Source organism: Triticum aestivum, chromosome 7B, assembly GCF_018294505.1.
Source record: "Triticum aestivum cultivar Chinese Spring chromosome 7B, IWGSC CS RefSeq v2.1, whole genome shotgun sequence".
Lineage (NCBI taxonomy): Eukaryota > Viridiplantae > Streptophyta > Magnoliopsida > Poales > Poaceae > Triticum > Triticum aestivum.
This window is the reverse complement of record NC_057813.1, coordinates 68,295,168-68,321,160: the sequence shown is the minus strand read 5'-3', so window position 1 is coordinate 68,321,160 and position 25,993 is coordinate 68,295,168. Positions and strand designations below refer to the sequence as shown.

The 25,993-nt window shown below is 44.4% G+C and overlaps 2 long non-coding RNA genes across 6 annotated transcripts; one reads left to right on the top strand and one right to left on the bottom strand.

Moving 5' to 3' along the window:
- Positions 1-5,407: 5,407 nt before the first annotated feature.
- LOC123159957 (uncharacterized) lies at positions 5,408-7,730 on the bottom strand. Of its 3 annotated transcripts, XR_006479934.1 has the most exons (4): positions 7,283-7,730; positions 6,973-7,082; positions 6,672-6,824; positions 5,408-5,723 (listed from the first exon to the last, which is right to left on the bottom strand). It is a non-coding gene; the product is annotated as an uncharacterized lncRNA (long non-coding RNA). The 3 variants fall into 3 exon arrangements; XR_006479932.1 differs by having other exon boundaries at positions 6,672-7,082; XR_006479933.1 differs by lacking the exon at positions 6,973-7,082.
- A 15,030-nt stretch (positions 7,731-22,760) lies between these two features.
- Positions 22,761-25,388, top strand: LOC123162974 (uncharacterized). Of its 3 annotated transcripts, XR_006481613.1 has the most exons (4): positions 22,761-23,037; positions 23,151-23,238; positions 23,912-23,984; positions 24,176-25,388. It is a non-coding gene; the product is annotated as an uncharacterized lncRNA (long non-coding RNA). The 3 variants fall into 3 exon arrangements; XR_006481612.1 differs by having other exon boundaries at positions 23,912-25,388; XR_006481615.1 differs by lacking the exon at positions 23,151-23,238 and having other exon boundaries at positions 23,912-25,388.
- Positions 25,389-25,993: the final 605 nt, after the last annotated feature.

Here is a 25,993-nt window from a genome sequence, read left to right as displayed (position 1 = left end):
ATTTAGTAGAGAGCGGATGATTGGTTCAGAAGCAAACATGCACAAGAGTTAATATCGACAACGACTATAATGAGTAGCTCACATATAGTTCTTGATCCCTTTGTGCAGATATATAGGCTACATAAATTTCAAGCTTAGAGAAAACCAGCATAACGACCTACAGACCAGAGACAGAAGAGATGTACATAAACATGGATAACTGGGAGCAAATTGATGATTGAGAGGAAGAGTACATAAAAATAGAGGACACACTTTATCACTAAGTAATAAGAAGCATAAGCAACAATGAACATAAATAACTCATTGCTAAAATCATGGTGTAGATGATCTTAAGTGGTTGAAGTGCTCATGGCGCACCTAAAAACCAAAATAGATTATAGAAAGACTATAGGTAGCTACATCAAGTATAGCTGATGTTGAGTTGTTGACACTAGTAGAAAAACATCTAATAGTCCCGGTTCGTAGGGGTCTTTAGTCCCGGTTCATGAACCGGGACTAATGGGTCGTTACTAATACATCCACCCATTAGTCCCGGTTCAAACACGAACCGGGACCAATGTGCCTCCACGTGGCCCTGTGCGCCGAGCCCAGTCAGGGGGCCTTTGGTCCCGGTTGGTGGCTCCAACCGGGACCAAAAGTCAATTATTATTTTTTACAAAAGTGGCTGCTTTAGGGGTTTTGGGGTTATTTTTAGGTTGTTATTAGCTAGCTAATAGAGAGAAGTGTCCTCTCTTATATCTTCGTCATTGGTGTATCAACGCTGCTGCTATGTTCATTGCATCCGCAGATATAACATGCTCATGCATGCTCGCATCATACATCATCATATATAATAACAAGTCCTACTAATCATGCATCATCATACAACTTCTACTCGTTATTAATAATAAGTCATACTATCATCATCCTCATAGTCATCGAACCCAATCCTACATAATTGTTCTTAGCACATGATCATCAGTATCTCAGGTAGGACCTAAACACCCTTAAGGTAAAATAGCATAAAACAATATAGACCCTGACTCTCCATTATGAAGAATGGCGATCATCCTGTCTCCAATTCTTGCCCTTCGCTGCTTATTGCTTCCAAGAAGCTCCTTACGACTGTCCATACATTTTTTCCATTCTTTGATTGTTATGTCTTCACTTCTTTTAGAAACCCAGTATGGACAGTTGAGATTCGTAGGACGACCTGGTTGTATGTTTAAAACATGAAGGCTACCATGCGTATACATCAGATGAGGCACACAATCATTCGGGGTTATCTGTTGAAAAACATAGTAATAACTTCGTAGTTAGCAATGATGTACTAGTTCTAGAAGTGTGCAAAAAGATGCACGGATGTTGTAATAGTAAAAAATAATCTTACCAGGGTATCTCCATGGTAGTTACCGTAGTTCAACACGTGCACTAGTGGCACGTATTGATCATAATGTTGAGGAGTTTGATTGTAGATATTGTAATTCTCAAGATCAGTACAAAATCCGACCAGATGATTTTTCTTCTGATAAGTTAATTCGAAGCCTTTGGTGTAGTAGGTTCTGTCTACCATCTTCCGCACATTCTTTGAAGAATGAAAATAAGCTGTCAATAGAGATAAGTTGTCAACTATTTTGAAATAAATAATATAAGTTACTTAATAACTATGTTAAGCTCACATGGGGAAGAATTGGAGGTGTATCCACAGGACCCAAATCGAAGGTCTCTCTTGCTCGATTGTAGGATCACCAAGATCCATGGTGACAAGCATACCCTCATCAAGACCATACATCTTGCAAAGTGCTTCCCAATTTTTGCAACCAAAATGGGTTACACTCTGAGCATTGTACAGCTTTACTTGAAAATCCACACCATGATGGGTACTTAGGATAATTTTTTTGGTTTCGAAACTTTCATGGTCTTCAAAACCCATCCTCTCCAAGACATAGTGTCTTGCAAAACATGGGATAAACTAGTCGAATTGGAAAAGATGAAAAATATTGGCATGATTAAAATAGTTGAAGTCATGATTAATTACGAAAAAAAATTATTGTCGTCGGTTGAGTACCGTATGAACATCGAAGGTCTCCTCGAGCTTAATGCTGAAGCGACGATCTTCGTCCAGCTCAATGAACCTATCGCAGATACCTCGGTCGTCGTGGCACCAGTCGCACTCCCCCGGGCGGTTTTCGTCGTCCGATGAGTACGACATTTCCGACCTATGTTCATAATTCAAATATTAAACTAGATCATTATTATTAATCACGGGTTGACTATCGGTGATGTACGTAGCTCCTCCTTTCATTCCCGAGTGCATTATTACACCAAATTGTCTAGCACACGGGAATGAAGGAGAACTTATCCAATATGAGCATTCAATAAGCAAAACCAAATCATAAAATAAGGAAAACCAAATCATAAAATAAAGTAGTATTCAAATTAGCATGCATTCAATAATTATAAGCAAAAGTACATCATCTCTTGGTCTCCGTACATCGTCGAATATTATCACTAATATAGCATCACTAATACAACTAGAACCATAGCGCCCAACGGGTATCGACGCGGGCGGTGGACACTCAAAGATAAGGAACCATCACAGGATCATAGCTCCAGTGAGTTCCCTGAAGAACCTGCCAGGTATTGTCGAACCTGCCCTCCAATGCAACCATGTAGCGACGGACGTGCTCGTCCTCCTCGCTGACACGGTGACGTACCACCTCCGCGGTGTCCAAAAGCCTCGGCACCGTCACTGGCCCATGTGACCGCCACCAAACAAGGATCGGGTCAACAACGGGATGCCTCCTCACCAACCTACGTCCCCCGGAAGGTAGCACCTCCCAATACCAGCCCGGCGGAGCCCAGTCCCGAACATGGCCCTGATCAAGCAAGCCTCCACCGCCGAGTCGACGACGACGAGGATGCGGGATAGGCATCGCCGACGTCGATGCGGGAACTACTTCTATATATAGTTAAATAAAGTAGTTTTATTAATAAAATCAACTAGCTAGTTCAACTACTAAACACTTACTATAAATAAATAAAGTAGTACTTACTAAAAACAAACTACTTCTATATATAGTAAAATAAAGTAGTTTATTAAATCAACTAGCTAGTTCAACTATATATGAAGCACTTACTATAAATAAAACAAAGTAGTACTTACTAAAAATAAACTACTATTTTTCTAACTAATTATATTAAACACTTTCTCTTCTTATTTTTTTTTCTTTTTCTAAATACTATGAACAAAAAAATCATTAAAATTCTATAAACAAAATTACAACAGAAAAAAATCATAAAGATTCTATGAAAAGAAAAAAATGTATGAACTACACATCTAAATTACTACATATCCAACAAAAATATCTACTAACAGAATCTAAATTACACAATATGAACTACATATCTAAATTACACCACATCTAATCTAAGAAATAAATCTAACATAATATGAACAAAAAAATCTACTAACAGAAAAATATGAACTACATATCTAAATTACTACAAATCTATTAACAAAAAAATCTAAATTAATTACACAATCTACTAACAAAAATATGAACCACATCTAATTTAAAAAAAATCTACTAACAAAAAATCTACTAACATAAAAAAATCTAACATAATACGAACAAATTAATTACACAATCTAAATTACACAATATGAACTATATAAATTAATTACACATCTAATCTAACAAATAAATCTATGAACTATACAAAAAAGTCTAACAAAAATCTAACAAAAATAAAATAAAGTTGTTCACGGCCGGCGACGGCGACGGCGACGGCGAGGTGCAGCAGGGCGGGCGGCAACGTCGGGGCGGGGCGGCGACGGTGTCGGGGCGGCAGGGCGGGCGGCGACGTCATACGGCAGCGGGGCGGGGGCGACGGCGCGCGTCGGGGCGGCAGCGGGGCGGGGGCGGCGACGGCATCGGGGCGGGGCGGGGCGGCGACGGTGAGGTGGCGGCAGGGGACGGCGTCGGGAGAGACCGAAGTCAAGGCGAGGAGGTAGTGCTACTTATATAGCAAAGGCTTTGGTCCCGGTTCGTACGGCAAACCGGTACCAATGCCTGCCTTTTGTCCCGGTTTAAGCCACCAACCGGGACCAATGGCCTCTTTTCGGCAGCCTAAAGGGCGGGAAACGAGGACCTTTGGTCCCGGTTGGTGGCTCCAACCGGGACAAAAGGATGGCATTGGTACCGGTTGGTGGCACCAACCGGTACCAAAGAGGGGCATTGTTACCGGTTGGCGCCTCCAACCAGTACCAATAGACCCGTCTAATTTTTTTTTTCTGCAGCTGTTTTTTAGTTGATTCTTTCTACAACTGTTTTTTTAGTCCCACCTCGCCAAGCGAGAGGCACTCGCAGCTGTTTATAAGCCCTGAGTGCATAGACAATGAAGAAGAGGCTCAATGCTCACCTGCACATTGGTTAGCTTCAAGCCTTGAGGAATAGGGTAGACTGCACAGAGCTATGTGCAGTGCAGTTGACACTATTTCGAAAGGCTTGAAGCAAATTAACGAGCATTGCGCCTCTTTTTTATTAGTTGTGATTAACTTAACTAAAAAATGAGCATAGATGCTTATTTTTAATGACTTATTTTTAATAGTTGTGATTACCTTTACTAAAAAAATGAGCATAAATGCTTATTTTTAATGACTTATTACAATTCAGAAATAAATAGAAGAAAAAATAGTTGTGACTAACTTAACTAAAAAAATGAACATAGATGCTTATTTTTAATGACTTATTACAACTCAGAAATAAAAATAAAAAAATAAATATAGCAGAAAAGAAAAAAATATATAAAAAACTACTTAGAAATAAATAGAACCAAAAATAGTTGTGATTAACTTAAGTAAAAAATGAGCATAGATGCTTATTTTTAATGACTTATTACAACTCAGAAATAAAAAGAAAAAAAATAAATATAACAGAAAAGAAAAAAAAACTATATAAACAACTACTCAAAAAGAAATAGAAGGAAAAATAGTTGTGATTAACTTAATTAAAAAATGAGTATAGATACTTATTTTTAATGACTTATTACAACTCAGAAATAAAAAGAAAAAAATAAATATAGCAGAAAAGAGAAAAAACTATGTAAAAAACTACTCAGAAATGAGCATAGATGCGCTTATAGAGAAAATTAGACCTAAATTCATAATAAATTTCTACTAACTTCAGAGAAATTCAATATGAATTTAGGTCAAATTTCCTGTATAAGCGCATCTATTTTCATTTTGAGAGCAGCTCAACAAGGCAGAGAGGGAGGGGCTTATAAACCGGTGTGAGCCCCCTTCGGTTGGCGAGGTGGGACTAAACTCTGGCCGCAACGAGGACCACCCCTTTAGTCCCGATTCATTCCACCAACCAGGACTAAAGGGCTGATTTTGGTCCCGGTTCAAGCCACCAACCGGGACCAATGCTGGTGGGCCAGGAGCGAGGACCATTGGTCCCGATTCGTCCCACCAACCAGGACCAAAAGGTCCAGACGAACCGGGACCAATGGCCCACGTGGCCCGTCCGGCCCCCGGGGCTCACGAACCGGGTCCAATGCCCCCATTGGTCCCGGTTCTGGGTTGAACCGGGACTAATGGGCTGGACCGGCCTAGACCATTGGCCCCTTTTCTACTAGTGTGAGGTGCTCACAGCCCAACTAAAAAGGATGTTGTGAGCTGGGGCTTGGACCATCAATGTGGTTATGGTGATGTTGTCCACAACACTGCCATGAAGTACCTGATCAACAAAATAAAAAGAATCAGTTATTTGGATAAGCATAGAGACACGAGCTGAAGAAGAAAAATAGAACTTCATAAATATATGATCATAATTTCAGAACCAACATCATATCCTAGAAGTAGAAAAAGGACGGAAAGGTCACCATGTGTACAGAAATTTGGCAAGATAAAGGTTTTAGGCCTAATCAAGCATCACACAATCCTTGATATTTCTAAAAATCTGCATCTTACAATAATTAATACTCCCTCCGTTTGGAAATACTTGTCGTGGAAATGGATATAAATGGGTGTATCTAGAACTAAAATACATCTAGATACATCCATTCCTCGGATAAGTATTTCTGAACGGAGGGAGTACTACAATAAAGCAAAAGGTCACATAAGGCACAATTTGACGTATGGAAACCATGTAAGAATCACTACTTCATAGCAGAAACTGATGGCATCACAGATCCAAAGAGAGTACATTTTCTTAGCCCAAACAATTCAATTGGCGAGATAGGAAGAAACCAGAGGAGCATTGCATCCACGAGGCTGTGCTAGCAACCTAGTCATCACAAACCCAGCCGGTCTTGTTGACACGGACTTAGACTGCTTAGACTGCTTAGACTGAATTTTGAACTGCTGCTTAGACTGAATGACTAAAACTATGGTCCCAGCAGTGTGTGCTACTCCAGACAATGCATCAAGCAGTGTGCTGTGACAACACATTATGACACATTTCCAGCAGGAAGAAATCAGCAGTAGCAGATCTTATGACGTCAAAATTACCTGCCCGCACAGGAGCGCCTCGCCATATTTGGTTCAGCCGATAGGCTAATAATCACGAAATAATTGCAAGGTACTGAATAACTTTCTTTTGCTTCTTATGAACTGAAAGTGAAAGGTTTCGTATGGAAACTACATGATGACTTGAAAGAGGCCGAAACTACTGAAACCCATGTACCTACGAAAAAGTGTAGTGATGCACTCATCCTCCTTTCGTATGAAATCGAGTCAGCGCTGCCAACAAGGAGAAACAGGGCAGTACTGTAGTGATGCACTCATCCATCCTCCTTTGATCTTCCCGGTGACCTCCTCTTTTGTCTCTGCCGAGCTGCTGCACGCACACGCAAAGACATGTATGTTAAGACATAGAAAACATGGATCAGAGAGAAAGAGAGAGGGGGGAGCCTGAGTGTTGAGAAGCAAAATGGAGCTTGCATTCCATCCTCAGATTCACCCATGTCTTCCAAGAGGAAGCAAACCTGGAACGCAAGTGAGACCTGCTGAGTGTCGAGGAGCGGCAGAAGCCTTGGTTAGGACCAGTGTGGCAAGGGCACGGCGGCCGCAAGATAAGCAGGGGTTCAGTTGCAATCTGCTCGTATGAAAAGAAGAGGGGGAGAGGGATTAGAAGAGACTAAATCCCTAGGGGGATTGGGTGGCTCCCGAGCGGAAGCTGCAGTTCGCCGCAGGCAACGGAAGACGAGCAGAGGGAGATGGATGGATCCGCCGCCGTTGGGGCCCGGGCAGTAGAGCTGGATGGAGGGGAGAGCAATGAAGGAGGAGGAGAGTTACCTGAGGGAAGGCCTTCATCGTCGTCGGACTTGCCGCCGGAGGCACCGCTCATGTCCGCTCGTGCGCCGTCACCCGGTCGAAACGTCCAAGCCCAACACGAGCCTCATCGAGCTAATAATCTCCTCGCGCTCGTCGTGGGCGCCTGGCGGTCCTCCCTTTGATGGCGCGACGACGCACTCAACCGAGCGGAGCAGCAGCAGCGCCCTCGCCTCCCGATGATGGCGATGCGCGAGCTCGTCCGACGCCGGCGATGCCCTCCCTCTCTTGTCGCTTCCTTCACAGCGCCGTCGAGTGGGTGGAGCGGCGGCCGACGGGAAGGATGGTCGGCGAGGGCGGCGGGCGGTGGCTGCGGGCGAGGAGGATGGCTGGCGGGCGAAGAAGTGTGGCGGCGGCGGCTGGACGACGGCCACGGGAGGAGAGGAGGCTGAGAAGTGGGGAAAGGAGAGAGGCGGCTAGGGTTCGGAGCCGCGAGGGGAGGACGGAGCACACTTATACGCCAGCAGGCGAAATGACGGAAGTGCCCTTGGCAGGCCACCAAATTTACAGGCGGTGGCATGCCCAGCCTCAATCCGACGGCCCATATCGTTTCATCTGAGATCCAACGGTCCAGATCGCTCCATCTGAACATCCGATGGCCAGGATCATTTTGGACAGCCAATCCAACGGCTGAAAATCCAAACGCACGGGGAGGCTTCATTTTGGTCCAGACTCTAACAATGGAATTTATTATTTATTCACACAAATCATTGATAAGCAAAACCACAATATAAATAGAATGCCGGCCAATTCATAACCTCCCATGAAGATGTAGCACGTCATTGTACTTACTATATAGTGTTTCGGAAATTGCACCCACTAGCCTATATAAAAACACCAAATATGAATGGAAAAAAATAGTGGTTCCAACAACGTAAGAGACACAACAGCGCGTCTTTGGACGCCTTTACTTCTAGTACACTATGGTACGGACGGTAGCTTAACACGCGTGAGAGGTGAGATTTGTGGGAGGGCTCGGTGTGGTCTCCTAGTATTGGCGAGGTTACTGGACATGACTAATCGGAGGGATGCAACTGCAGAGGTGGCGGCATCGACAACCGATGGGGCTCCAACTGATGCGGTGGCTTCTGTTCAAGAGGTTGTTTCGGGCGAGCGGTTCCCCGGGCTGCTGCAGCTGATCCAGGTCGGCGGCTGGTCCATGACGACAGCTTCTCCGCTAGTCGGTACTGTTTAGCTCAGGCGGCAGCCCCAAACCGTGTGACTCCCTTTAACCGTAAGGATTTGCACTTCTCCAATGCCTCCCATTTCTAGTATTTCTATGGTCACCGAAAGATACGGTGGTGATTTGAACTTGAAGACAGCCATCTTCTCTGAAATATCGAAGCAGTTAGCATCTCTTCATTATTTATTATTTATAGGAGGAGAAATGTAACTGCACTCGACTTGATCTTGTACAACAATCGTACATATCCAGATCAAAATGTAATCACCATATGAAGACCACATGCTAAAGCCTGCACATGATCGTTGGTTCTGATTTCTACGATCACTACATTGGACCGTGAACTTGATGACGGGCTTTGATAGATGTTCCTGCGGGCAACAGATTTCCACATGAATGGAGATCGGCCATTCATCGACCAGACATTCATGACAAAAATTGGCAACCATCGACCAGACATTCATGACTGTGTCATATATGTTAATGTTTCACTGAAGTTTTTAGTCATTTTTCACTACCGCCTTCATCTCCTAATTAAGTGCACCGTCATATCTGCATGTTTTATAGTGCCCTTACATGTAATGCTTTTAGATGTAGTGTCTTGAGATATACTTCTCTTAGCATGTATGTACTCCCTTTATATGCGTTACATGGTCTGGTCGTTGGAACAACCAGGAGAGAATCAATCGGAATGGGGAGAAGAGATAGAAAGATAAACACGGACAAACTCTATCTCTACTAACTACCCAACTTGCTATACACGATATGAGGCGCACACCGCACAATTTTTTTTTTGAAAAGAAGGGTCACCTCCGGCCTTTGCATCAGTCGATGCATGCACACCACACAATGTAACGTGACAACATGTTTTTTTTTGAGGGGGACAACATGTTTAACACTAGATATTATGATAGTCTTTCCTCTTTTGTAAGTGTAATGTAGATTACATCACAAATGACCTAGCTTCTTGCTTACCCTCCCGTCCTAACTATGTAGGATGATTTTGAGCTTGACATGGCTTCTGCTTTGAATCGTTAAAAAATCAATTGGTGAATGAACCATTTTTCTTTACAAGAAAGAGAGCTCTATATGTTATTCAAGGGGCAGGTTACACCGTTACAGTATAATCATTACAGTGAGAGTCCCAACTCCCAACTCTCTTAGGAAACCCAACTTCGAGAAACAAATCCACATCGGTTCTTGCATAACTTTTCATGGACTACTCCATTGTTCTCCCTCCTAATTAACTTGGAATGTCAATGTTTAAGTTTAGTGGATATATCCTTGATGTCCATGTAGATTGGCGCTAGGTGGCATCTGTTAGCATCTCATTCTTGACAGTATTCCACACTGATCTGCGGGCACTTGCTGGAGCTTTGGATCTGTAGTATGCACGCCTGGATCCACACGATTCGCGTCCGTGGCAGCGCAATGGAGGTGCATGGCCATGCACCCGTCCAACGCCTGGTGTGCGCGCGTCCTTGGCTCCACGCCAGAGGGGTTGTGCGTGGTCACTGCAGTGGGGATGCCCAGGGGCGGCACAGACGTGCGTCTCGTCGTCATGGGGTGATGCTGGGGGACGCAAACTCCCCTAGCTGGCAGCCTCTGGCTTGAGAGGCCGGATCTGATTGGCCATGCTGGTCAGATCTAGCGCTATGGCGGCCAGAAGCCCAGAGGTGGCTCGGCCGACGACTGCCTCCAAGTGGCCTGCGTGGTGGCGCCCTGTCAGGATGGTGGTCTAGGATGGTGTGGTCTGAGCAGTGCCTTCAGGACGCTCTAGGCTTGCGTCTCCGGTCGTGCTCTAGCTAGTTTTGTGCGATGCAGTAAGTGGCACTAGCTGCTCCGGTCTAGTGGTGGTGTGCTTGGAGACGTCGTCATGGCATAGGTGCTTGGTTCCCTAACGAAAGTCATGCGACTCTGGTTTGAGCTAATGGCAAGTGACGCCTTCGGGTGTGATTTCCCTTGCTGGAGGTGCCATCGAGGGGGTCTGGCATCTCTCACTGCTCCGTGTTCTTGTCTCCCAATGAAAACCGTGTGCAATGGTGGTGCCTTTGGCGTCATTACTTTGCTGGAAGCATTGCCTTGGAGTCAAGTCTAATGTTGGGAGCACCTAGTTAGTGGTGGTGTGGTGGATCAGAAGAGGGCAACGTTTTGGTGAGCATGGAGCGTTTGGAGTTGACTGTCAGCCAATGGTGAGAGCAACGGGAGCACCCTTGGTGTACAAGTAGCGCCACGCGAGCCTACGTTTCCCAACACCTACATCCTGAACCTTCCCGCGTGACTGTCCGGCCTGTGAGGGAGGTGCCACATCAATGTTGTGCACTGGATGTTTGAACACTAGGCCACCTTTCATTGATATATCTAGGCCCCACGTAGGATGGTGCAGTCTGCAGGCCCTCCATGGGGCGGTTTTCGACACCGCAGCCATCCGTGGGCCCGCGGTGTCTATGGCGTTGACCGAATGCCAGAGGGGTTTGACCGGGGGATATTCCCTCTTGTTCTGTGTCACGGATGTCATGTCGGCATGCCAGACCTGGTCGGAGCACATGCGAGCATATGGCTCCCTCCCATCTGCTCAAGTCGGGGGACTGCCACCCTACGTCCTGAACCTTCCCGCCCAACTATCCGGTTTGTGAGGGAGGTGCCACATCAATATTGTGCACCGGGTATTTAAACATCAGGTCGCCTTTTCGTTGATATATCCGCGCCCACGCAGGACGGTGTGGTCTCTGGGCCCTCCCTGGGGTGGCTTTTGATGTCACGACCATCTGTGGACCTGCGCGGTCAACCACGCTAACCGGATGCCAACGGGGTTTGACTGAGGGATATTCCTCTTTTTCTGTGTCACGACAGGTCATGTCGACATGCCAAACCAGGTTAGAGTGCATGCGATCGCAGGCCCTCCCGCCTACTCGATGTGGGGGGACTAGCACCTTCTGAACCTTCGTGTGTGCGTGAGTGTCCACTTTGGAGGGAGGTGCCACACCAATATTGTGTACTGGGTGATTGAACATGGGGCCACACTTTAGTTGATATATCCCGGCCCCATGCAAGAGGGTGCGGTCTCCGGGCCCTCCCTGGGACACCGCGACCATCCGTGGGCCCGGGCGGTTAACGACACTTGTATCATGGTAATCTTAGATATATATGGGTATAGATACACGATGTAACCTATGTCAAGATAAAAGCAGGGGCACACAGAGGTAACCGGCAGTGTGTGCCGGTGCTTGGTTTGACGGTGTGCGTTATTGTGATTGTATCATGTGGAGGAGGGCCCGTGGTCAGGCGTCGGGGATGTATCCCAATCAATGAATCTCGTTAACAAATCTCGGTGTTGTTTTCGTGTGATTGCTTTTCGTCCTCCGTAGATCGAGGTCGCGTCTCAGATTTTCTAACAGTGAGGAAATGGGATCGAAGGTGCGATAAATCTAACCTAGACAGAATGTGTGAGAAATGGGTGGAAGGAAAAGAAATGTAACAAGTAATTATAAGTCCAACTCATCACTCTAATCATTTCTTGCACTACCTATATTTTGTGCACCGTAAGCTGAGTGCATTTTATCGAGGACTCAGATTACGTCCAGCACCGTCACGGAGCCGTTAACGGATGGCGCGCTGGCCCCGTGGCAGTTACGTTTGCCGTGTACTAGCTATATCATAGGCCGACTGTGTTTTCGCTGCACCTTGGGCTTACCAGGAGGTACGCCGAGTCCTGTAAGTAAGTCGAGTGCCTAGCCACTGGATCCACGGTGTACGTAGAAGTAAGCCGAGTCCTTTCGTGTTCGTCGTGTGTCCTAATTAGGGCATACTCGGCTTACGTGGAAATAAGCCGTAAGACTGTGTTTTAACACTCGTCTTACTACATGATACAAGGCAACGTGTGTTTCTTGTAATGTGGAAAAGGGATAGAGCAGGATAATTATTGAAACTGACTGCCAATCAGTTAAGGATGATTGGCATGGAGCTGATGGACGCACGGTGGGAGGCCGTGTCCTCCGAGAGATCCGATCACACTCAAAATTTCAGGAATTCAAAATTCAGTATGCTCGTCGGAATGCCGATGGGGCTGCTCATTGTTGTGCTAAGGAGGGTTTATCTTGTAACTCCAGTGTATCTCACTTTGATGTAATTCCTGACATTCTGATTGCGCCTCTGCATTCAGATTTAGTCCGCCTAAACAATGAATAAAACACCTAGAGGGCTGTTCTAAAAAAAAGAGACAGCACCGTGCCTTCGTACACCTTTGCTTCTAGTACATTTTGGTGCGGACGGTAGCTTAAGACGCTTCACAGGTGTGTTTTGTGGGAGGCGCTCGGTGTGGTCTGCTCGTAGAGGAGCGGTTAATGGAGAGGACTAGTCGGAGGGATGCAACTGCAGCGGCGGCGGCATCGACAGTGGATTGGTCTCCAATGGATGAGCTGGTTGCTGCTCCAGAGGCTGGGCGGACTGCTGCAGCTGCTCCAGGTCGGCGGCTAGTCCACGTCGGCAGCTTCTCTGCCAGTCTGTGCTGTTTAGCTCCGGCGACTGCCGCAGGCCGCACGACTCCCTTTAACCGTAAGGATTTGCACTTCTCCGATGCTTCCCATTTCTAGTCTTACTCTATGGTCACCGAAAGATATGGTGGTCATTTGAACTTGAAGACAGCCAGCTTCTGTGAAATGTCGAAGCAGTTAGCATATCTCCATTATTTATAGGAGGAGAAATGGAACTGCACTCGAGTTGATATTGTACAGCAACCCAACAGATCCAGATCATAACGTAATCACCATATGAAGACCACATGCTCAGGCCTGGACATGCTTGTTGGTTATGATTTCTGATTTGTACGATCACCACATTGGTCGGTGAACTTTATGATGAGCTTTGATAGATGTTCCTACGGGCAACACATCTCCACATGAATGGAGATCGATCATTCATCGATCAGACAATCATGACAAAATTGGCACCCATCATTTTATTTGGATGGAATCATTGGATACGATCGATAAGAATAATATTTCTATCGGAAATGGGATTCACAGAAAGGGGATCCGGAATCTAATTTTTATGTTTGGCTGCTATTATGAATTTTGACACGAAATAAAACCTGGAACTCATTTGAATCTTGTATACAATGATAAGAAGATACCAAAGTTTTTCCCCATCAGCCTGCAATATGCCATTACATACCGCTGACCGCACTTGCTTATGCCCCTATCGTGTAGCGCCAGCTCGCCATTGTCGGCCGTCGTCCTCGGCTATGGCCCGTAGGCTCGTACAATCGTATCACCCCAGTTGCCCATCCATCTCATCGTTGGTTGGCTGCGAGAATCCTATTCGGCGCTTAAGGCGTCCAATACTGCCTTATACGTTCGTGGCGCACACTCCTTTAATGTTAAATAATTTAAGTGGACTGGCACATTCCAGCCTTGTCCTTTGCACCGGATTTGGTTTCTTTATGATTTTTTTGGTTCCGAGTTTCTTTTAGGCTTTTAATTTGTTCTCTTTTTATTTTTCATGAACTTTTTTCAAATTATTATTTTTCAAATTCATGAACTTTTTTTGAACTCATGAAGTATCTTTCAAAATTATGGTTTTTGTATTCGTGAACCTTTTTTTAATTCGTGTACGTATTTGTATTATCACCAAAAAAATCAAATTCGTGACTATTATTGTGTTCATGAACTTTTTTGTATTTTCCAACCCTTTTCCAATTTTATGAACACTTTTAAAATTCATAATTTTTCCAAATTTTTTAGAAGGCAATGTTGAACGGGTTAAACGGTCAATGTTACAAGGGTAAACCGATGAACAAACGACTGAGCCAAGAAAGAATCAAGGGTAACCCACAAAGGGCAAACTAACGACCGAGCCAAGAAAACAATCGAGCGAGCGAACCCACCTGTCGAGGTAGCAATCGAGCGAGCGTTCGTACTTAATGGGCCGGCCCAACGCCAGCAGGCCAACTGCCGCCTAAGGTGTTGTATAGGAGGTCTCGGTTGGCTGCGCATGCCCGTGCGGTGTCACCTACCATCGCTACTTTAATTGTCTGCATGGGCTCAACACTTGACCGCATGACATTGTTCACCTCCTGAGAGTCATGAGCTCACCGCCCTCATGATCGACCGAAGTTTATACCCTATATATATATATGGGTTGAGCGAATTGTTTGGGGGGAGACAAATTCAGCTCTTCATGTCAATCTCTAACAAACTGACCCAACCAAACCGAAGGTATCATTGCCTGAATGTTTACCCCAAATTGGTAAGGCATAGACTTGTCCGATATCTATGGCACCAACTCACAGCAGAACCATTAAAACCTGTTTGAAATTCTTATATGTGTTTACAATCGCATAATTTCAAACGTGAAACACAAGGAACAATTCCATCATGAAGAATGTCTTTTTGCTACATTATTTAGGTAGAATATGTCATTTTTGTTTCTTTTTTTTCTCGAATATGCACGAGCGTGCATATTATATATTAAAGAAGAAAGGCAAAGATTGCCTCCACCATGAGTTTACAAAGTTCGTGTTACACTTATCCTTCCCTACGTGCCCACGCCTCTAAGCTACCAAAGAAGGGTCCAGTGTCCCCTTTGAACTTGCCAGCTAGCGACCATATCTTCCCTTCGGACCTGACCCTAGCGATAAGCGCATCCATCGAAGGGGAGGATCCGTCGAACACAATAGCATTGCGATGCTTCCACAACTCCCATATAGTGAGGATGAAGATGGTATGAAGATCCTTGCGCCGCAGGTTATGCGGACCTTGCTTGTCCCGAAGCCAAACATCAAGCGAATCGTGCGCCGTCAGTGTCCAATCCCGCTTGCCCAATGCCTCACAGACCACCACCCAAATGGCCCTAGCGAACACACATGTTAGCAGCACATGGTTGATTGTTTCCTCCTCCTGGTCGCAAAAGGGCAAGTGTTCTGATGTGGCAACCCTCTTCGCGCAAGCCTGTCGGACGTCCAGCACCGATCTCGTAGTGCTAGCCAAGTGAAGAACTTGTAGTTGGAGGGTGCTCGGGACGCCCATGTCAGCTCCGCCATCGACGCCACCTCTCGGCCCCAAAACCTTGCCGCGTATGCCGACCTCACCGAGTATCGACCGTTCGTCTCCCAGGACCAAGCAATCGTATCAGGCACATCAACCTCCGGCTCCCACGTGTGCACTCACAGCCATAGGGATAAGAATTCCCGCAAGGCTTGCTCTCCAAGGTCCGGGCCGACATCTATAGCCCAAGAGCCATCTTCAATGGTCGAAGCCACATGCTTCTTAGATCTGACGCGTCGGGGGATCATAGCATAAATAGTTGGTGCTATCTCCTGTGCCCTCATCCCATTGATCCAACGGTCTTCCCAAAAGAGTGTGGTTTGTCCACAATGCGCCTCACTCTTGGTGGCTGCCTGGAACAGGAGTTGTGCGTCTGTTGGAACTCTAATTCTGAACTCGCTCCACGGTCTGCACGAGTCCACCCGTTGCAGCCATGGCCACCTAGCTTGCATGGCCACATTCAACCATCTGAGGTTTGGTATTCCCAATCCTCCAGCCCACTTTGGAGCGCACACTGTGTCCCAGGCGACAGCACAATTACCTCCATTCACACTAGCTCGTTTGCACCAGAGGAAACCCCTACACACCTTGTTCATCGCAGCTATAGTTTTCTTTGGAAGGTCCAAGGCCATCATGGCATGAATTTGCATGGCACATAGCACCAATTGGACCAAGGTCAAGCGTCCACTCTTCGGCATCAATGCCGCCTTCCACTTAGGGAGGCAATCAGCCATTTGATCAACCAGGTATTGTAACTGCACTGGAGTTTGCTTCCGTAGTGCCAACGGGAGGCCCAAATACTTGATAGGAAAAGCCCCTCTCGGGCAGCCCAGCATGCTACTCGCCATGTTGATTTCCTGATCCGAACACCGAATCGGAAGGGCCGCAGATTTTGCCATGTTCATCCGCAAGCCAGATGCCTCCCCAAAGACCTCGAAGATACGTTTTGCGGCCTCAAGCTCTCCTGGCTTGGGTTTGATGAACACCACCACATCGTCCGCAAAAATGGATAATCGTTGCTTCATCCCACGAGGCGCCAACGGCTCCAAAAGTCCTCTCTGCGTTGCCCGCTGGAACAGCCTTTGCAACGGCTCCATGGTTAGAATAAAGAGCATCGGTGATATCGGGTCGCCTTGTCTGAGCCCCTTGCAGTTGTATATAGTGTCGCCGGGGTCCCCATTCACCATGATCTTGGTTGTGGAAGTTGCAAGAATGCCACAAATCCAAGATCTCCACCTAGGCCCGAAGCCAAGTTGCTGCATCACCTCGATCAGGAACGGCCATTGAACGGAGTCAAAAGCCTTTGAGATGTCCAGTTTTAGTAGAATGGCGGGGTTGCACAAGGCATTCAGCCTTCAAGCTGTACTTTGGACCAACATGAAGTTGTCATGTAGGGATCTACCTTTGACGAAGGCACTCCCACAAGCATCGGCAACTTCCACACAAGTCTACACGCCATGACCTTCTCAAAGATCTTGATAGCTCCATGCACGAGGCTGATCGGTCTATAGTCCGCCACATCCAGGGCACCATCCATCTTCGGCAGCAGAGTGACAAGAGATTTGTTGATCGCAGCCAAACCTCGAACGTCTCCGGTGTAGAAACAAGCCAATGCTTTCATGAGATCGTCCTTTATGATATGCCAGCATGCAGCATAGAATCGGCCCGTAAATCCATCAGGCCCGGGCGCCTTGTCCAGGGGCATTCCTTTGATGACACCTTCCACTTCCTCATACGTGAATGCCTCCTCAAGCTGCGATAGATCCAGCCGCGGCAAGCCTAACTCCTCCAGATTGATAGTGTAGCACCGGGACTCAGCGGTACCGAACGCCACACTGTAACACGCATCCACCGCAGAGGCCACCTTGTCTTTGCTCGAATATATGCATCCACTATACTTAACCAGACGCAGGGCATTCTTGCGTTGCCTATGGCATGCCTGCTGATGGAAGAGCCTTGTGCTGCCATCTCCCTCCCGCAACTGCAACAATCTCGATCTTTGTCTTGCTATGGTTCTCTCAAGAGAGGACATCCCTAGTAGCTTCTTCTTTAAACAACACCTCAACTCTCTTTCCGCATCCGACAGTGGCCTGGCTTCCATAGCGATGTCCAGTTGCTTTATTACCTCCATGGCAATGGAGATTTGGAGTTTAACCTTGCCAATCCAGTGAGAGCTCCACCGTTGAAGACTTATTGCTGTAGCACGCAATTTATTGTGTAGCGTGAGGTACACATTGGACGCCTCGGGCGTCGAATCCCAAGCCCCTTGCACCGTGTCAAAGAAACCCTCTGCCTTGGTCCAAAACGCCTCGAACCTGAATCTTTTCCTCATACTCATTTCCATATTCATATCCAAGATAAGAGGGCAATGGTCAGAGATCGCCGTCCCTAGAGCGGACAGGAAGCAAGTCGGGAAGGCCTCGTCCCACTCATTGGAGACAAACACATGATCAATTCTCTCCAGCGTGGCATTCCGCCTCTCATTCGACCAGGTGTAACGCCTCCCATTGAGGTAAACCTCCTTAAGTTCCAATCTGTTCAACTTTGCCCTAAATCTCCTTAGCATCCTTCAGTTTACCATCTCATTGATCTTGTCCTCCTGTCTAGCCAGGAGATTGAAATCCCCAGCAACCAACCACGGCCCTGCGTGTAGATCCCGAATGTCCACCAAGTCTTGCATGAACTCGATCTTGTCTACCTCATCTTGCGGCCCGTAGACACACGTAAGACACCATGCATGCTCCTCATCCGGGCACTTGACCAACACGGTCAGCGTATGATTAGTGTAATGCGGGTTGGATACATGGGTGATAGAGTCATCCCAAGCTATCAAGATCCCACCACGAGTTCCCGTCGCCGGCAAGTATAAAAAGTTATCATGTCTATTACCAAGGCATTGCCTCACATCATTCACCGATACAACTTGGAGCTTGGTTTCCTGAAGACAAACGATTGCCGGATTTGCCGCCATCACCACCTGGAACAGCGCGTTCCTCCTAGCTTGGGCATTCAGCCCATGGACATTCCACACTAAGACTTTCAACGGGTGCGCACTCATTAGGAATACCCACGCAAACTACAGGTGACTACGCAGCTAAACCCCAATGGGGTTGTCCACCAATGGCATCGGGGGCGACTCCTAGCCAAACAGTGCTAGGATCGCCGCAATGTGCGCGTCCGAGAGTGGACACGAGAACAGGTCCACGTACATCTGCAGCGCCTCCTCGGATATAACTTCACCTTCGTGCGCCAAGCACAATTTCCGGATGAGGACTTGCTGCTACTTGGCCACCGCACGCTTGGCAATTCTAGCGCTACGCCTCGGCGTTGTCTCCAGCCTCTGCTTCTTCCTTTCCTGGCGTCCTGGGTTAGCAACATCGCGGCCAGAAGGCCTTGGCAGCACTGGAGAGACAGGCACACGCACATTGGCGCAAAAAACGCCCAACTCCACGTGAAAATACCTCGCTGGTTCGTTCTGCATGGCCGCTGGGCTGCATGCACTACAGGAATCCAGGTATATTGCAACAAAATTTATTGCTACAACTATCTTTCGTTGCAATAAAATGCGATATTACCACAAAATTCCATTTCATGGTAATAGCAGCAACATACTGCCACAGTTTTGTTTCATCGCGGTAAGTACTCCTTTTGTTGCAATAGAAGCCACGTATTGCCACAAGGTGTATCAGTGTTGTAATATGGTAGTGATATTGCGACAGTTGCGCCGTGTTGCGTAAATTAGTCATTTTGTCGCAATAGAGACTAGGTATTGCAACAAAGTAAATCTACACGGTAATATTTGGACATATATTGCAACAATTCTGGCATGTGGCGCTAGTCATAGATATTGTTGCAAAAAAACGGATTCGTATTGCAACAAAACATGTATTGGTTGTAATATGGCGACTTTTTGTCTCACATTCATTTTGTTGCAATAACTATTACATATTGTGACAAATTGTGCATCCATGGTAATATGCACAACATATTGCAACAATCCCCTAGGTTGCAAAAAAAGAAGCAACAAATCATCGATGCATTTTTTTGTTAATTAGAGACATATAATTTACATTATTTGGACCTATAGATAAGGAGTAATTAAAGTATTTTTTGATAATTAAATACATATAATTTACATTATTTGAATTTATAGATATTAAGTTATGATTTTTGCAAGTTTTAATGAGTAACTAAAGTATTTATTAATTGCACCAATTTTAATTAACCAAAACTGAAAAATAGTGGAGCGCCTTCGTGATGTATATCAAGGTTCAGATCATTTGGTTATGTGTGTGTTGATGAGCAATTATGGGTCTGACGTTAGATATTGTGTAGCCACGAGGTTAACAGTAAACCAAAAAAAAGTGAAGCCTTCAGCCTCCAGGGGATTTGAACTCACGTGCCTCTGTGATGCAGATTAAGGTTCAGACGATCTATTAAATGTGTCTTTGGATTCTTCATATATTTAAATCCATTTCAAGAAAAATGAATAAAAATAGAGATAAGAGAATAACATGACATTCTCAATATAATACTTTGGAAACGATTTAAATGTACCATTTTGCATATTTATCTTCCCAAAAACTCATAGGATTTAATAAATCCTCTAAATATTTTTATTGGTTTATTAAGACCTATATGCATTTTCGTAAACAAAACTATTTTCTAGCTTGGTTACAAAGTATAATTACTAAGCCCATTATAAATATTATTTTGTTCTATAGGATTTTCTTGTTTTTGGAAAATATTTGGCAATTATATATGCCACGTTCATTTTCCTGTATTTAATAAATAGAAATATAGTTTTTTAATTGGAATATAAAAATATAGTTTACAAATCCAGAAATCGTTTTGGGCCCAATATTACCCATATGTTTCCTATCTTACACTCGAATGGGCCTGACCACCTGTTTTTTCTTTCATTCATTTTTCTTTACGTTTGGGCTGCTCCTATTTCCAGCCCACCAGGCCGAATCGATCCAGCCGAAGCGTTCCTGATTGTCTTCCTCCTGGAGGGGAAATCCTATTTGACGCTCTTTGCGTCAAACTGCCGGCCCTTCGCATACGCGAGGGACCGAGCAGCGACGCGATGGGCCGGCCCAGTTATTGAGTGTACAGTCGCAACAGCCAGCCGGTTTTGGGAACCTTCTGGAAGGTTCCCTGAACCGGTTTTTTGTTTTTTTACTGGTTTTCTCTTTCTTTTGTTTTTTTGTTTTTGTTTCTTTCTCCTCCTTTTTTTCTTTTGTTTTTTTTCGTTTTCTGTTACTTTTTTCTTTTTTCCTTTTCAAGGTTATTTTATCTTTTTTAAACTAAGTTCATGTTCAAAATTATTCTTAGATTTTAAAAATGTTCTTGCCTTTATAAAATGTTCAAAATTTAAAAAATGGTCGTTTTCAAAAAATGTTCATAAATTCGAAAGATGTTCACAATTGTCAAAAAATGTTCATGTTTATATAAAATGTTGCGAATGCTTTTGTTCAAAATTTTCGCAGCTTTTCAGAAAATGTTCGGGCATTAAAAAAATGTTCGTGATTTTCAAAAAATGTTCTTGATTCTAAAAATAATAAAAGGTCCAACACGGTCATTTTTTTCAAAAAAAAATAAATATGTTCGCATACATTTTAAAAAAATGTTCGCTTGTTCAAAAAATTGTTTGTGTTCTCTCAAAAAAAGTTTGAAATGATTTCTGCTCCAAAATTTCACAACTTTTCAAATAATGTTCCCGTTTCAAAAAAATGTTCATGTTTTCGTTTTTTGAAGTTTGGATAAGCGGTTCGTAATTTGGATAAGCGGTTCTCAACATATTTCTTTTTAAAATTTCAGTCTTGAAATTTTTGACCGGCTTCCAGTTGAATCAGTAAAAATTTGTTTTGACGAGAAGTGGATTGAAACCTTTTGCCACACAATATTTAATTATTTGTTCATTAAATGTGGTGTAATATTTTTAAAATTTGTGTGGTCCAAATTTGCAACAACAAATATTTGGTACGTTAAAAAACATTTTTCACAAGCAAAAAATAAAAAATTCAATGAAACTGGAAAATTCTTCGGCAATATTGTTCAGCATCAAATATGCACGATATTGACACATTTGAACAAACTATGTCATGCACCGTTGTTATTGTCAATATCAACGTATAACATTATTTTTTATAAAGAATCCCTGAGAATAGGATCTATGGGACCTGTAGGTTCTGCGTCCATATGTCTCTAAGATCCCATAAATCGTTTGTCTGATATAACCATAGGGCATGTTCATCATACGCATATCAACCATCTATTTGGTAAACGATTTCGTCCCCTCCTCCCGATACTGCCTTTTCTCCTAACACGAGCCCACGTGACAGCGATTGAAGAACCAAAGTAGCACATTACATCGACACGAGGATCCATCGTCACCGCGAGAAGATCCCACGCCACCGCCATCTTCTCGTGTCAGTGTCAATTATGAAGTAAACCTTAAATTGACATGATCCAGAGATTAAGTGTGTTTCTCTTGATAAGACAAACACCTTTCATGTTGTTGGCTTTTCAGTCTGATATCATCGTGCTTCTTTTTTACCATGGTCAGAGCACAACAAAAATCAGTAATCTCGCTATCAATGTTGACTATATGAACTCGGATTGACGTTATTTTGTAGTTTTATCATTAATCTGGATCTGACCTTGGAACCATGGTTTTTGAGATGTTGATTAGTCACCGACTAAGCACCAAGTCGTTTTCTCAAAATCAGGGCGACTCGCGAGTAATCAGGCGACTTGCGAACCTATACAATGATTTTGGTCGAATATACAGTGAGTCGCTGGGTATTCTAGACACTTTTGAGTCGCGACTGGAAAAACCTTGCTCGGAGCAATATGATCGAATTTTTGTTTTTGTCTTGATGAGATGGAAAAATTCATATTGATGATAGTAAAAAAACGAGCTTTCAATTTTTGAAAGTAATTCCCTATATTTTAAACCAAATGTATTTAATAGAATATTTTTCCTGCATGAAACAACTATTCACTCTAGTTTTCTAAAAAAAAATAGAGTGAATAGTTGTTTCGTGCAGGAAAAATATTCTATTAAGTACATTTGGTTTATGGCAAAAAAATTCCCTCCACCAAAACACATAATTCCCTCCACTTCTCCAATTTTTGGCGTCCTGCCCCACCGGTCGGTCACTAAAATTTTCTACCTTAATCGCGCGCGTAGCAGTTCGCCCCTCCCCCCCATATTATCTCCTGCTCCTCTTCCCCCTTTCTAGCCACAGCAGATCGGAATCGGAGGTCCCGGTCATCCGATCCACCCGCCCCAGCCAGGTCGTACTCCGCCTCCTCCTCGTCGTCATCTACGGGATTCTGCTCGCCGCCTCTATCGCGGCCTTCTCCTCCGCGCCCCAGGCCGCGCGAACGCCGTTCCCCTCCTCACCGACGGGATCTGAACCGCCGGCCTCACCCGCGAGAACGCCGCCACCTACCTTAGAGAGAACGGCGCCACCGGCCGCAAGGTAAGAACATCCTATACGAAACTTTGTCGTATTGTCGTACTGGATACTCTTCGTGTATTGGTTGCTTGTCCGGAGGTTTCTAGATCGTGATTACGCATGTTTGCTCCGTCCAGATGATTCAAGCTGAATATTATCCTACATGTTGGTTTTTTCTCCATGAGATCTGCTATGTTCGTCTGGATGCATCCCATGCCCGTCCGCGTGAGTACCTACCCACCAATTATTTATGTTAATTCATGAGATGAACTCGATTCGATGTGATGGTCGATTCTCATACGTATTCTCAATTCCGAATTTTCTGTATTGTAACCTGATCGGCCAGCCGGCCGGCAAAGACCTATGGCCGAGTGCCGTCGGGGCCTTGAGCCATGCCTATGCATTTGATGCATGCCTGCCCAGGATGCTGCAATCCCTTCGCATGTGATGCATCACGGAAGTTGCTAGTAAAATTCCATGAGATGGATTGGGATTCTTTTCAGCCACATACAATATGATTGCAAGTGCTGATCAGTGTTGGTTAGTATATTTCATATGCAAACATGTGTGTCTTCTAGCCGGACGATACATACAAGCAAGATCGATTCATATGATGGATCTTTTTTTGTTGGCTGCTGCTACTAGTACACTAGATGTCTGTGATTTAATTTATATGCTGCAGCCAAGCATCTTAATTTATATGATATCTATATATCTTAACACTTGAAGTATTCTTGTTTTTTTGCCAGTCATCATTTTAGATTATGACTGTCATACACAGTCAGCTCGGTGGATGATATCTAGATATGTTTTGAACACTGTATTACATAATTTATGTTAGCACATTGTCATTTGCAGTGAACTGTGCTAAGAAAATTTTCTTTTCTTTCTGTTACAGATCATCACAGGTTATTGGGTCAATGTTAGGCCCCAGGCGGCGGGTTCATATGAGCGAAATATGAAATCAATAGGTACTCTATTTTCCTTTAACATTAGTTTCTGTGACTGGTTCATGTGTGCTGAGCTCCTGTATGTGAACATATATTCAAACCATGTGTATTAGTTTCTATTACTACTATGTTAATGATGGCAGTTTAGATATCCCTGTGTTAGATAATTATCATATTTAGAAGATGATCAAATTTTCTTGATTCATTTGTAGCTCATTGTCGGATTATGATGCTGCTGCTGGAGATGGACATGCTGTTAAATTTTTTCCTGGAGCTTGAAATCCTTGAATTGCTTACCATGTTTTTTTTTTTGAAATGGAAGTGCTTACCATGTACTCTCTTTTATAAACTAAATACCTGTGGCTAGCACAGGGAGGTTGTCTTTGTGATCATCTACTCTTACAAGTAGCAACTGCTGATATACAATTGCAGCCTTGATCCTTTTATGTGTCACACCAACCGTTATTTTTCTGAACTTAGTTTCATAACAGCTTGTCCTGTACATGGATTTTGGCAAGCAATGCTTTATTTGTGGATCCATTCAGCAGCGAGGTTATGTTATCTGTATCTAGTCTTATTTATTTCTGAAAAACCTGCATTTTGTAGGACACCTACGAGACTGGTTCAGAAAAACAGTAAGTTAAAGGATGAGGTACGGTCACTGAAGGTACCCTTTTTTTACTGTTTTTTCTTTGACTGAAGGTACACTCATCTTGCTAACTAAGTTTTTCACTATTTGTGTGGAGTACGACTATGCATTGTGAATTTGTGATGTTCGCTCTATCTGAAGAAACTCCTTATATTCGTATTGCACTATTCTTTCCCTTGAATTAGGCATCGCAAAGTCAGTGCCAATTTTCATCTACATTATGGCCTGAAATCATGCACGCCATTATCATTGCTTATTTGCTTACTCTCTATTTTTGCTTGGATTCACTACTCACTGCTCACTCTCTGTTGTTGGTTGATTCTATTGTGGTAGAGGCAACGCGGTGCTTAACGATGGGGTGCTGGGGCGGAAGCAAGTGGATACTCTGAGCTGGAGCAGATGGTATGCGGTGCTCGGCGACCACATGCCGGAGTGCGAGGGATGAGCCAGATGCTGGAGCAGAGACGATGTCAGATCACGGCCGTGGTGACCGATCAGCTGGATCACGGCGCAGACGACGAACTAGTTTAGCAGAATTCAAATTCATGTATCAAGGGTAGAAATGTCCGGTCATTTCATTTGCTTGTCCGCTTTACTTTGTTGCATGATCCAAAGAACTAGATGGACTTGACTTTAGATCACGGGCAGTTTAGTCTTGGCACTTAATTAGGATGGCTAAATTATATTTGAGTTTCATTTGATGGATATTTACTGTGAGAATTATGATTTTTATGAATCTGCATATTATATGTATGGTTTTGAGTATTGTAATTGAATGCTTCTATTTTTTTATGGTTACTATAGGCTATTGCGACAACCCACTTTTGGTTGTGATTACTGTTTGGCGCCACCAAACTAAGTTTCGTTGAAATAGAGTATTGCCACGAAACAAATTAAATGTTGCAACTTCTTGTTACGATGATTGGAATGTTTGTTGCCATAAGTTAATGCCACAATCGTAGCAGATCGTGGCAAAATGCTAATGCCATGAAAGAAGGATTGTTGTCATAGTTTCTTGCCACGATTAACTATTGCCACGGAAGAGTGTGCGCCACGAAACAAGCGTTGTTGGCATAGGTTGTTGCCACAAATGTCTATTGCCACGAGCTATCAGTCGCCATGATTTGTTACATGTTGCATTAAAGCTATCTCCACAAACCAAATTGTGGCATCAACTGAGTGCTGCCACGGGAAAAAATGTGGCAACTTTCCACATGGCTGTTGCAAAAGCGCAGTTTTATTGCCACAATTGCTTTTTCGTGGCGATAACCTATTACCATGCGTCCAATTGCAACGGCTGCCAACGAAAGTCGTTTCGTGGCAAAAGGTACCTATTGCCACAAATCCGCATGTATTGCGACAAACGATTTTGTTGCGATAG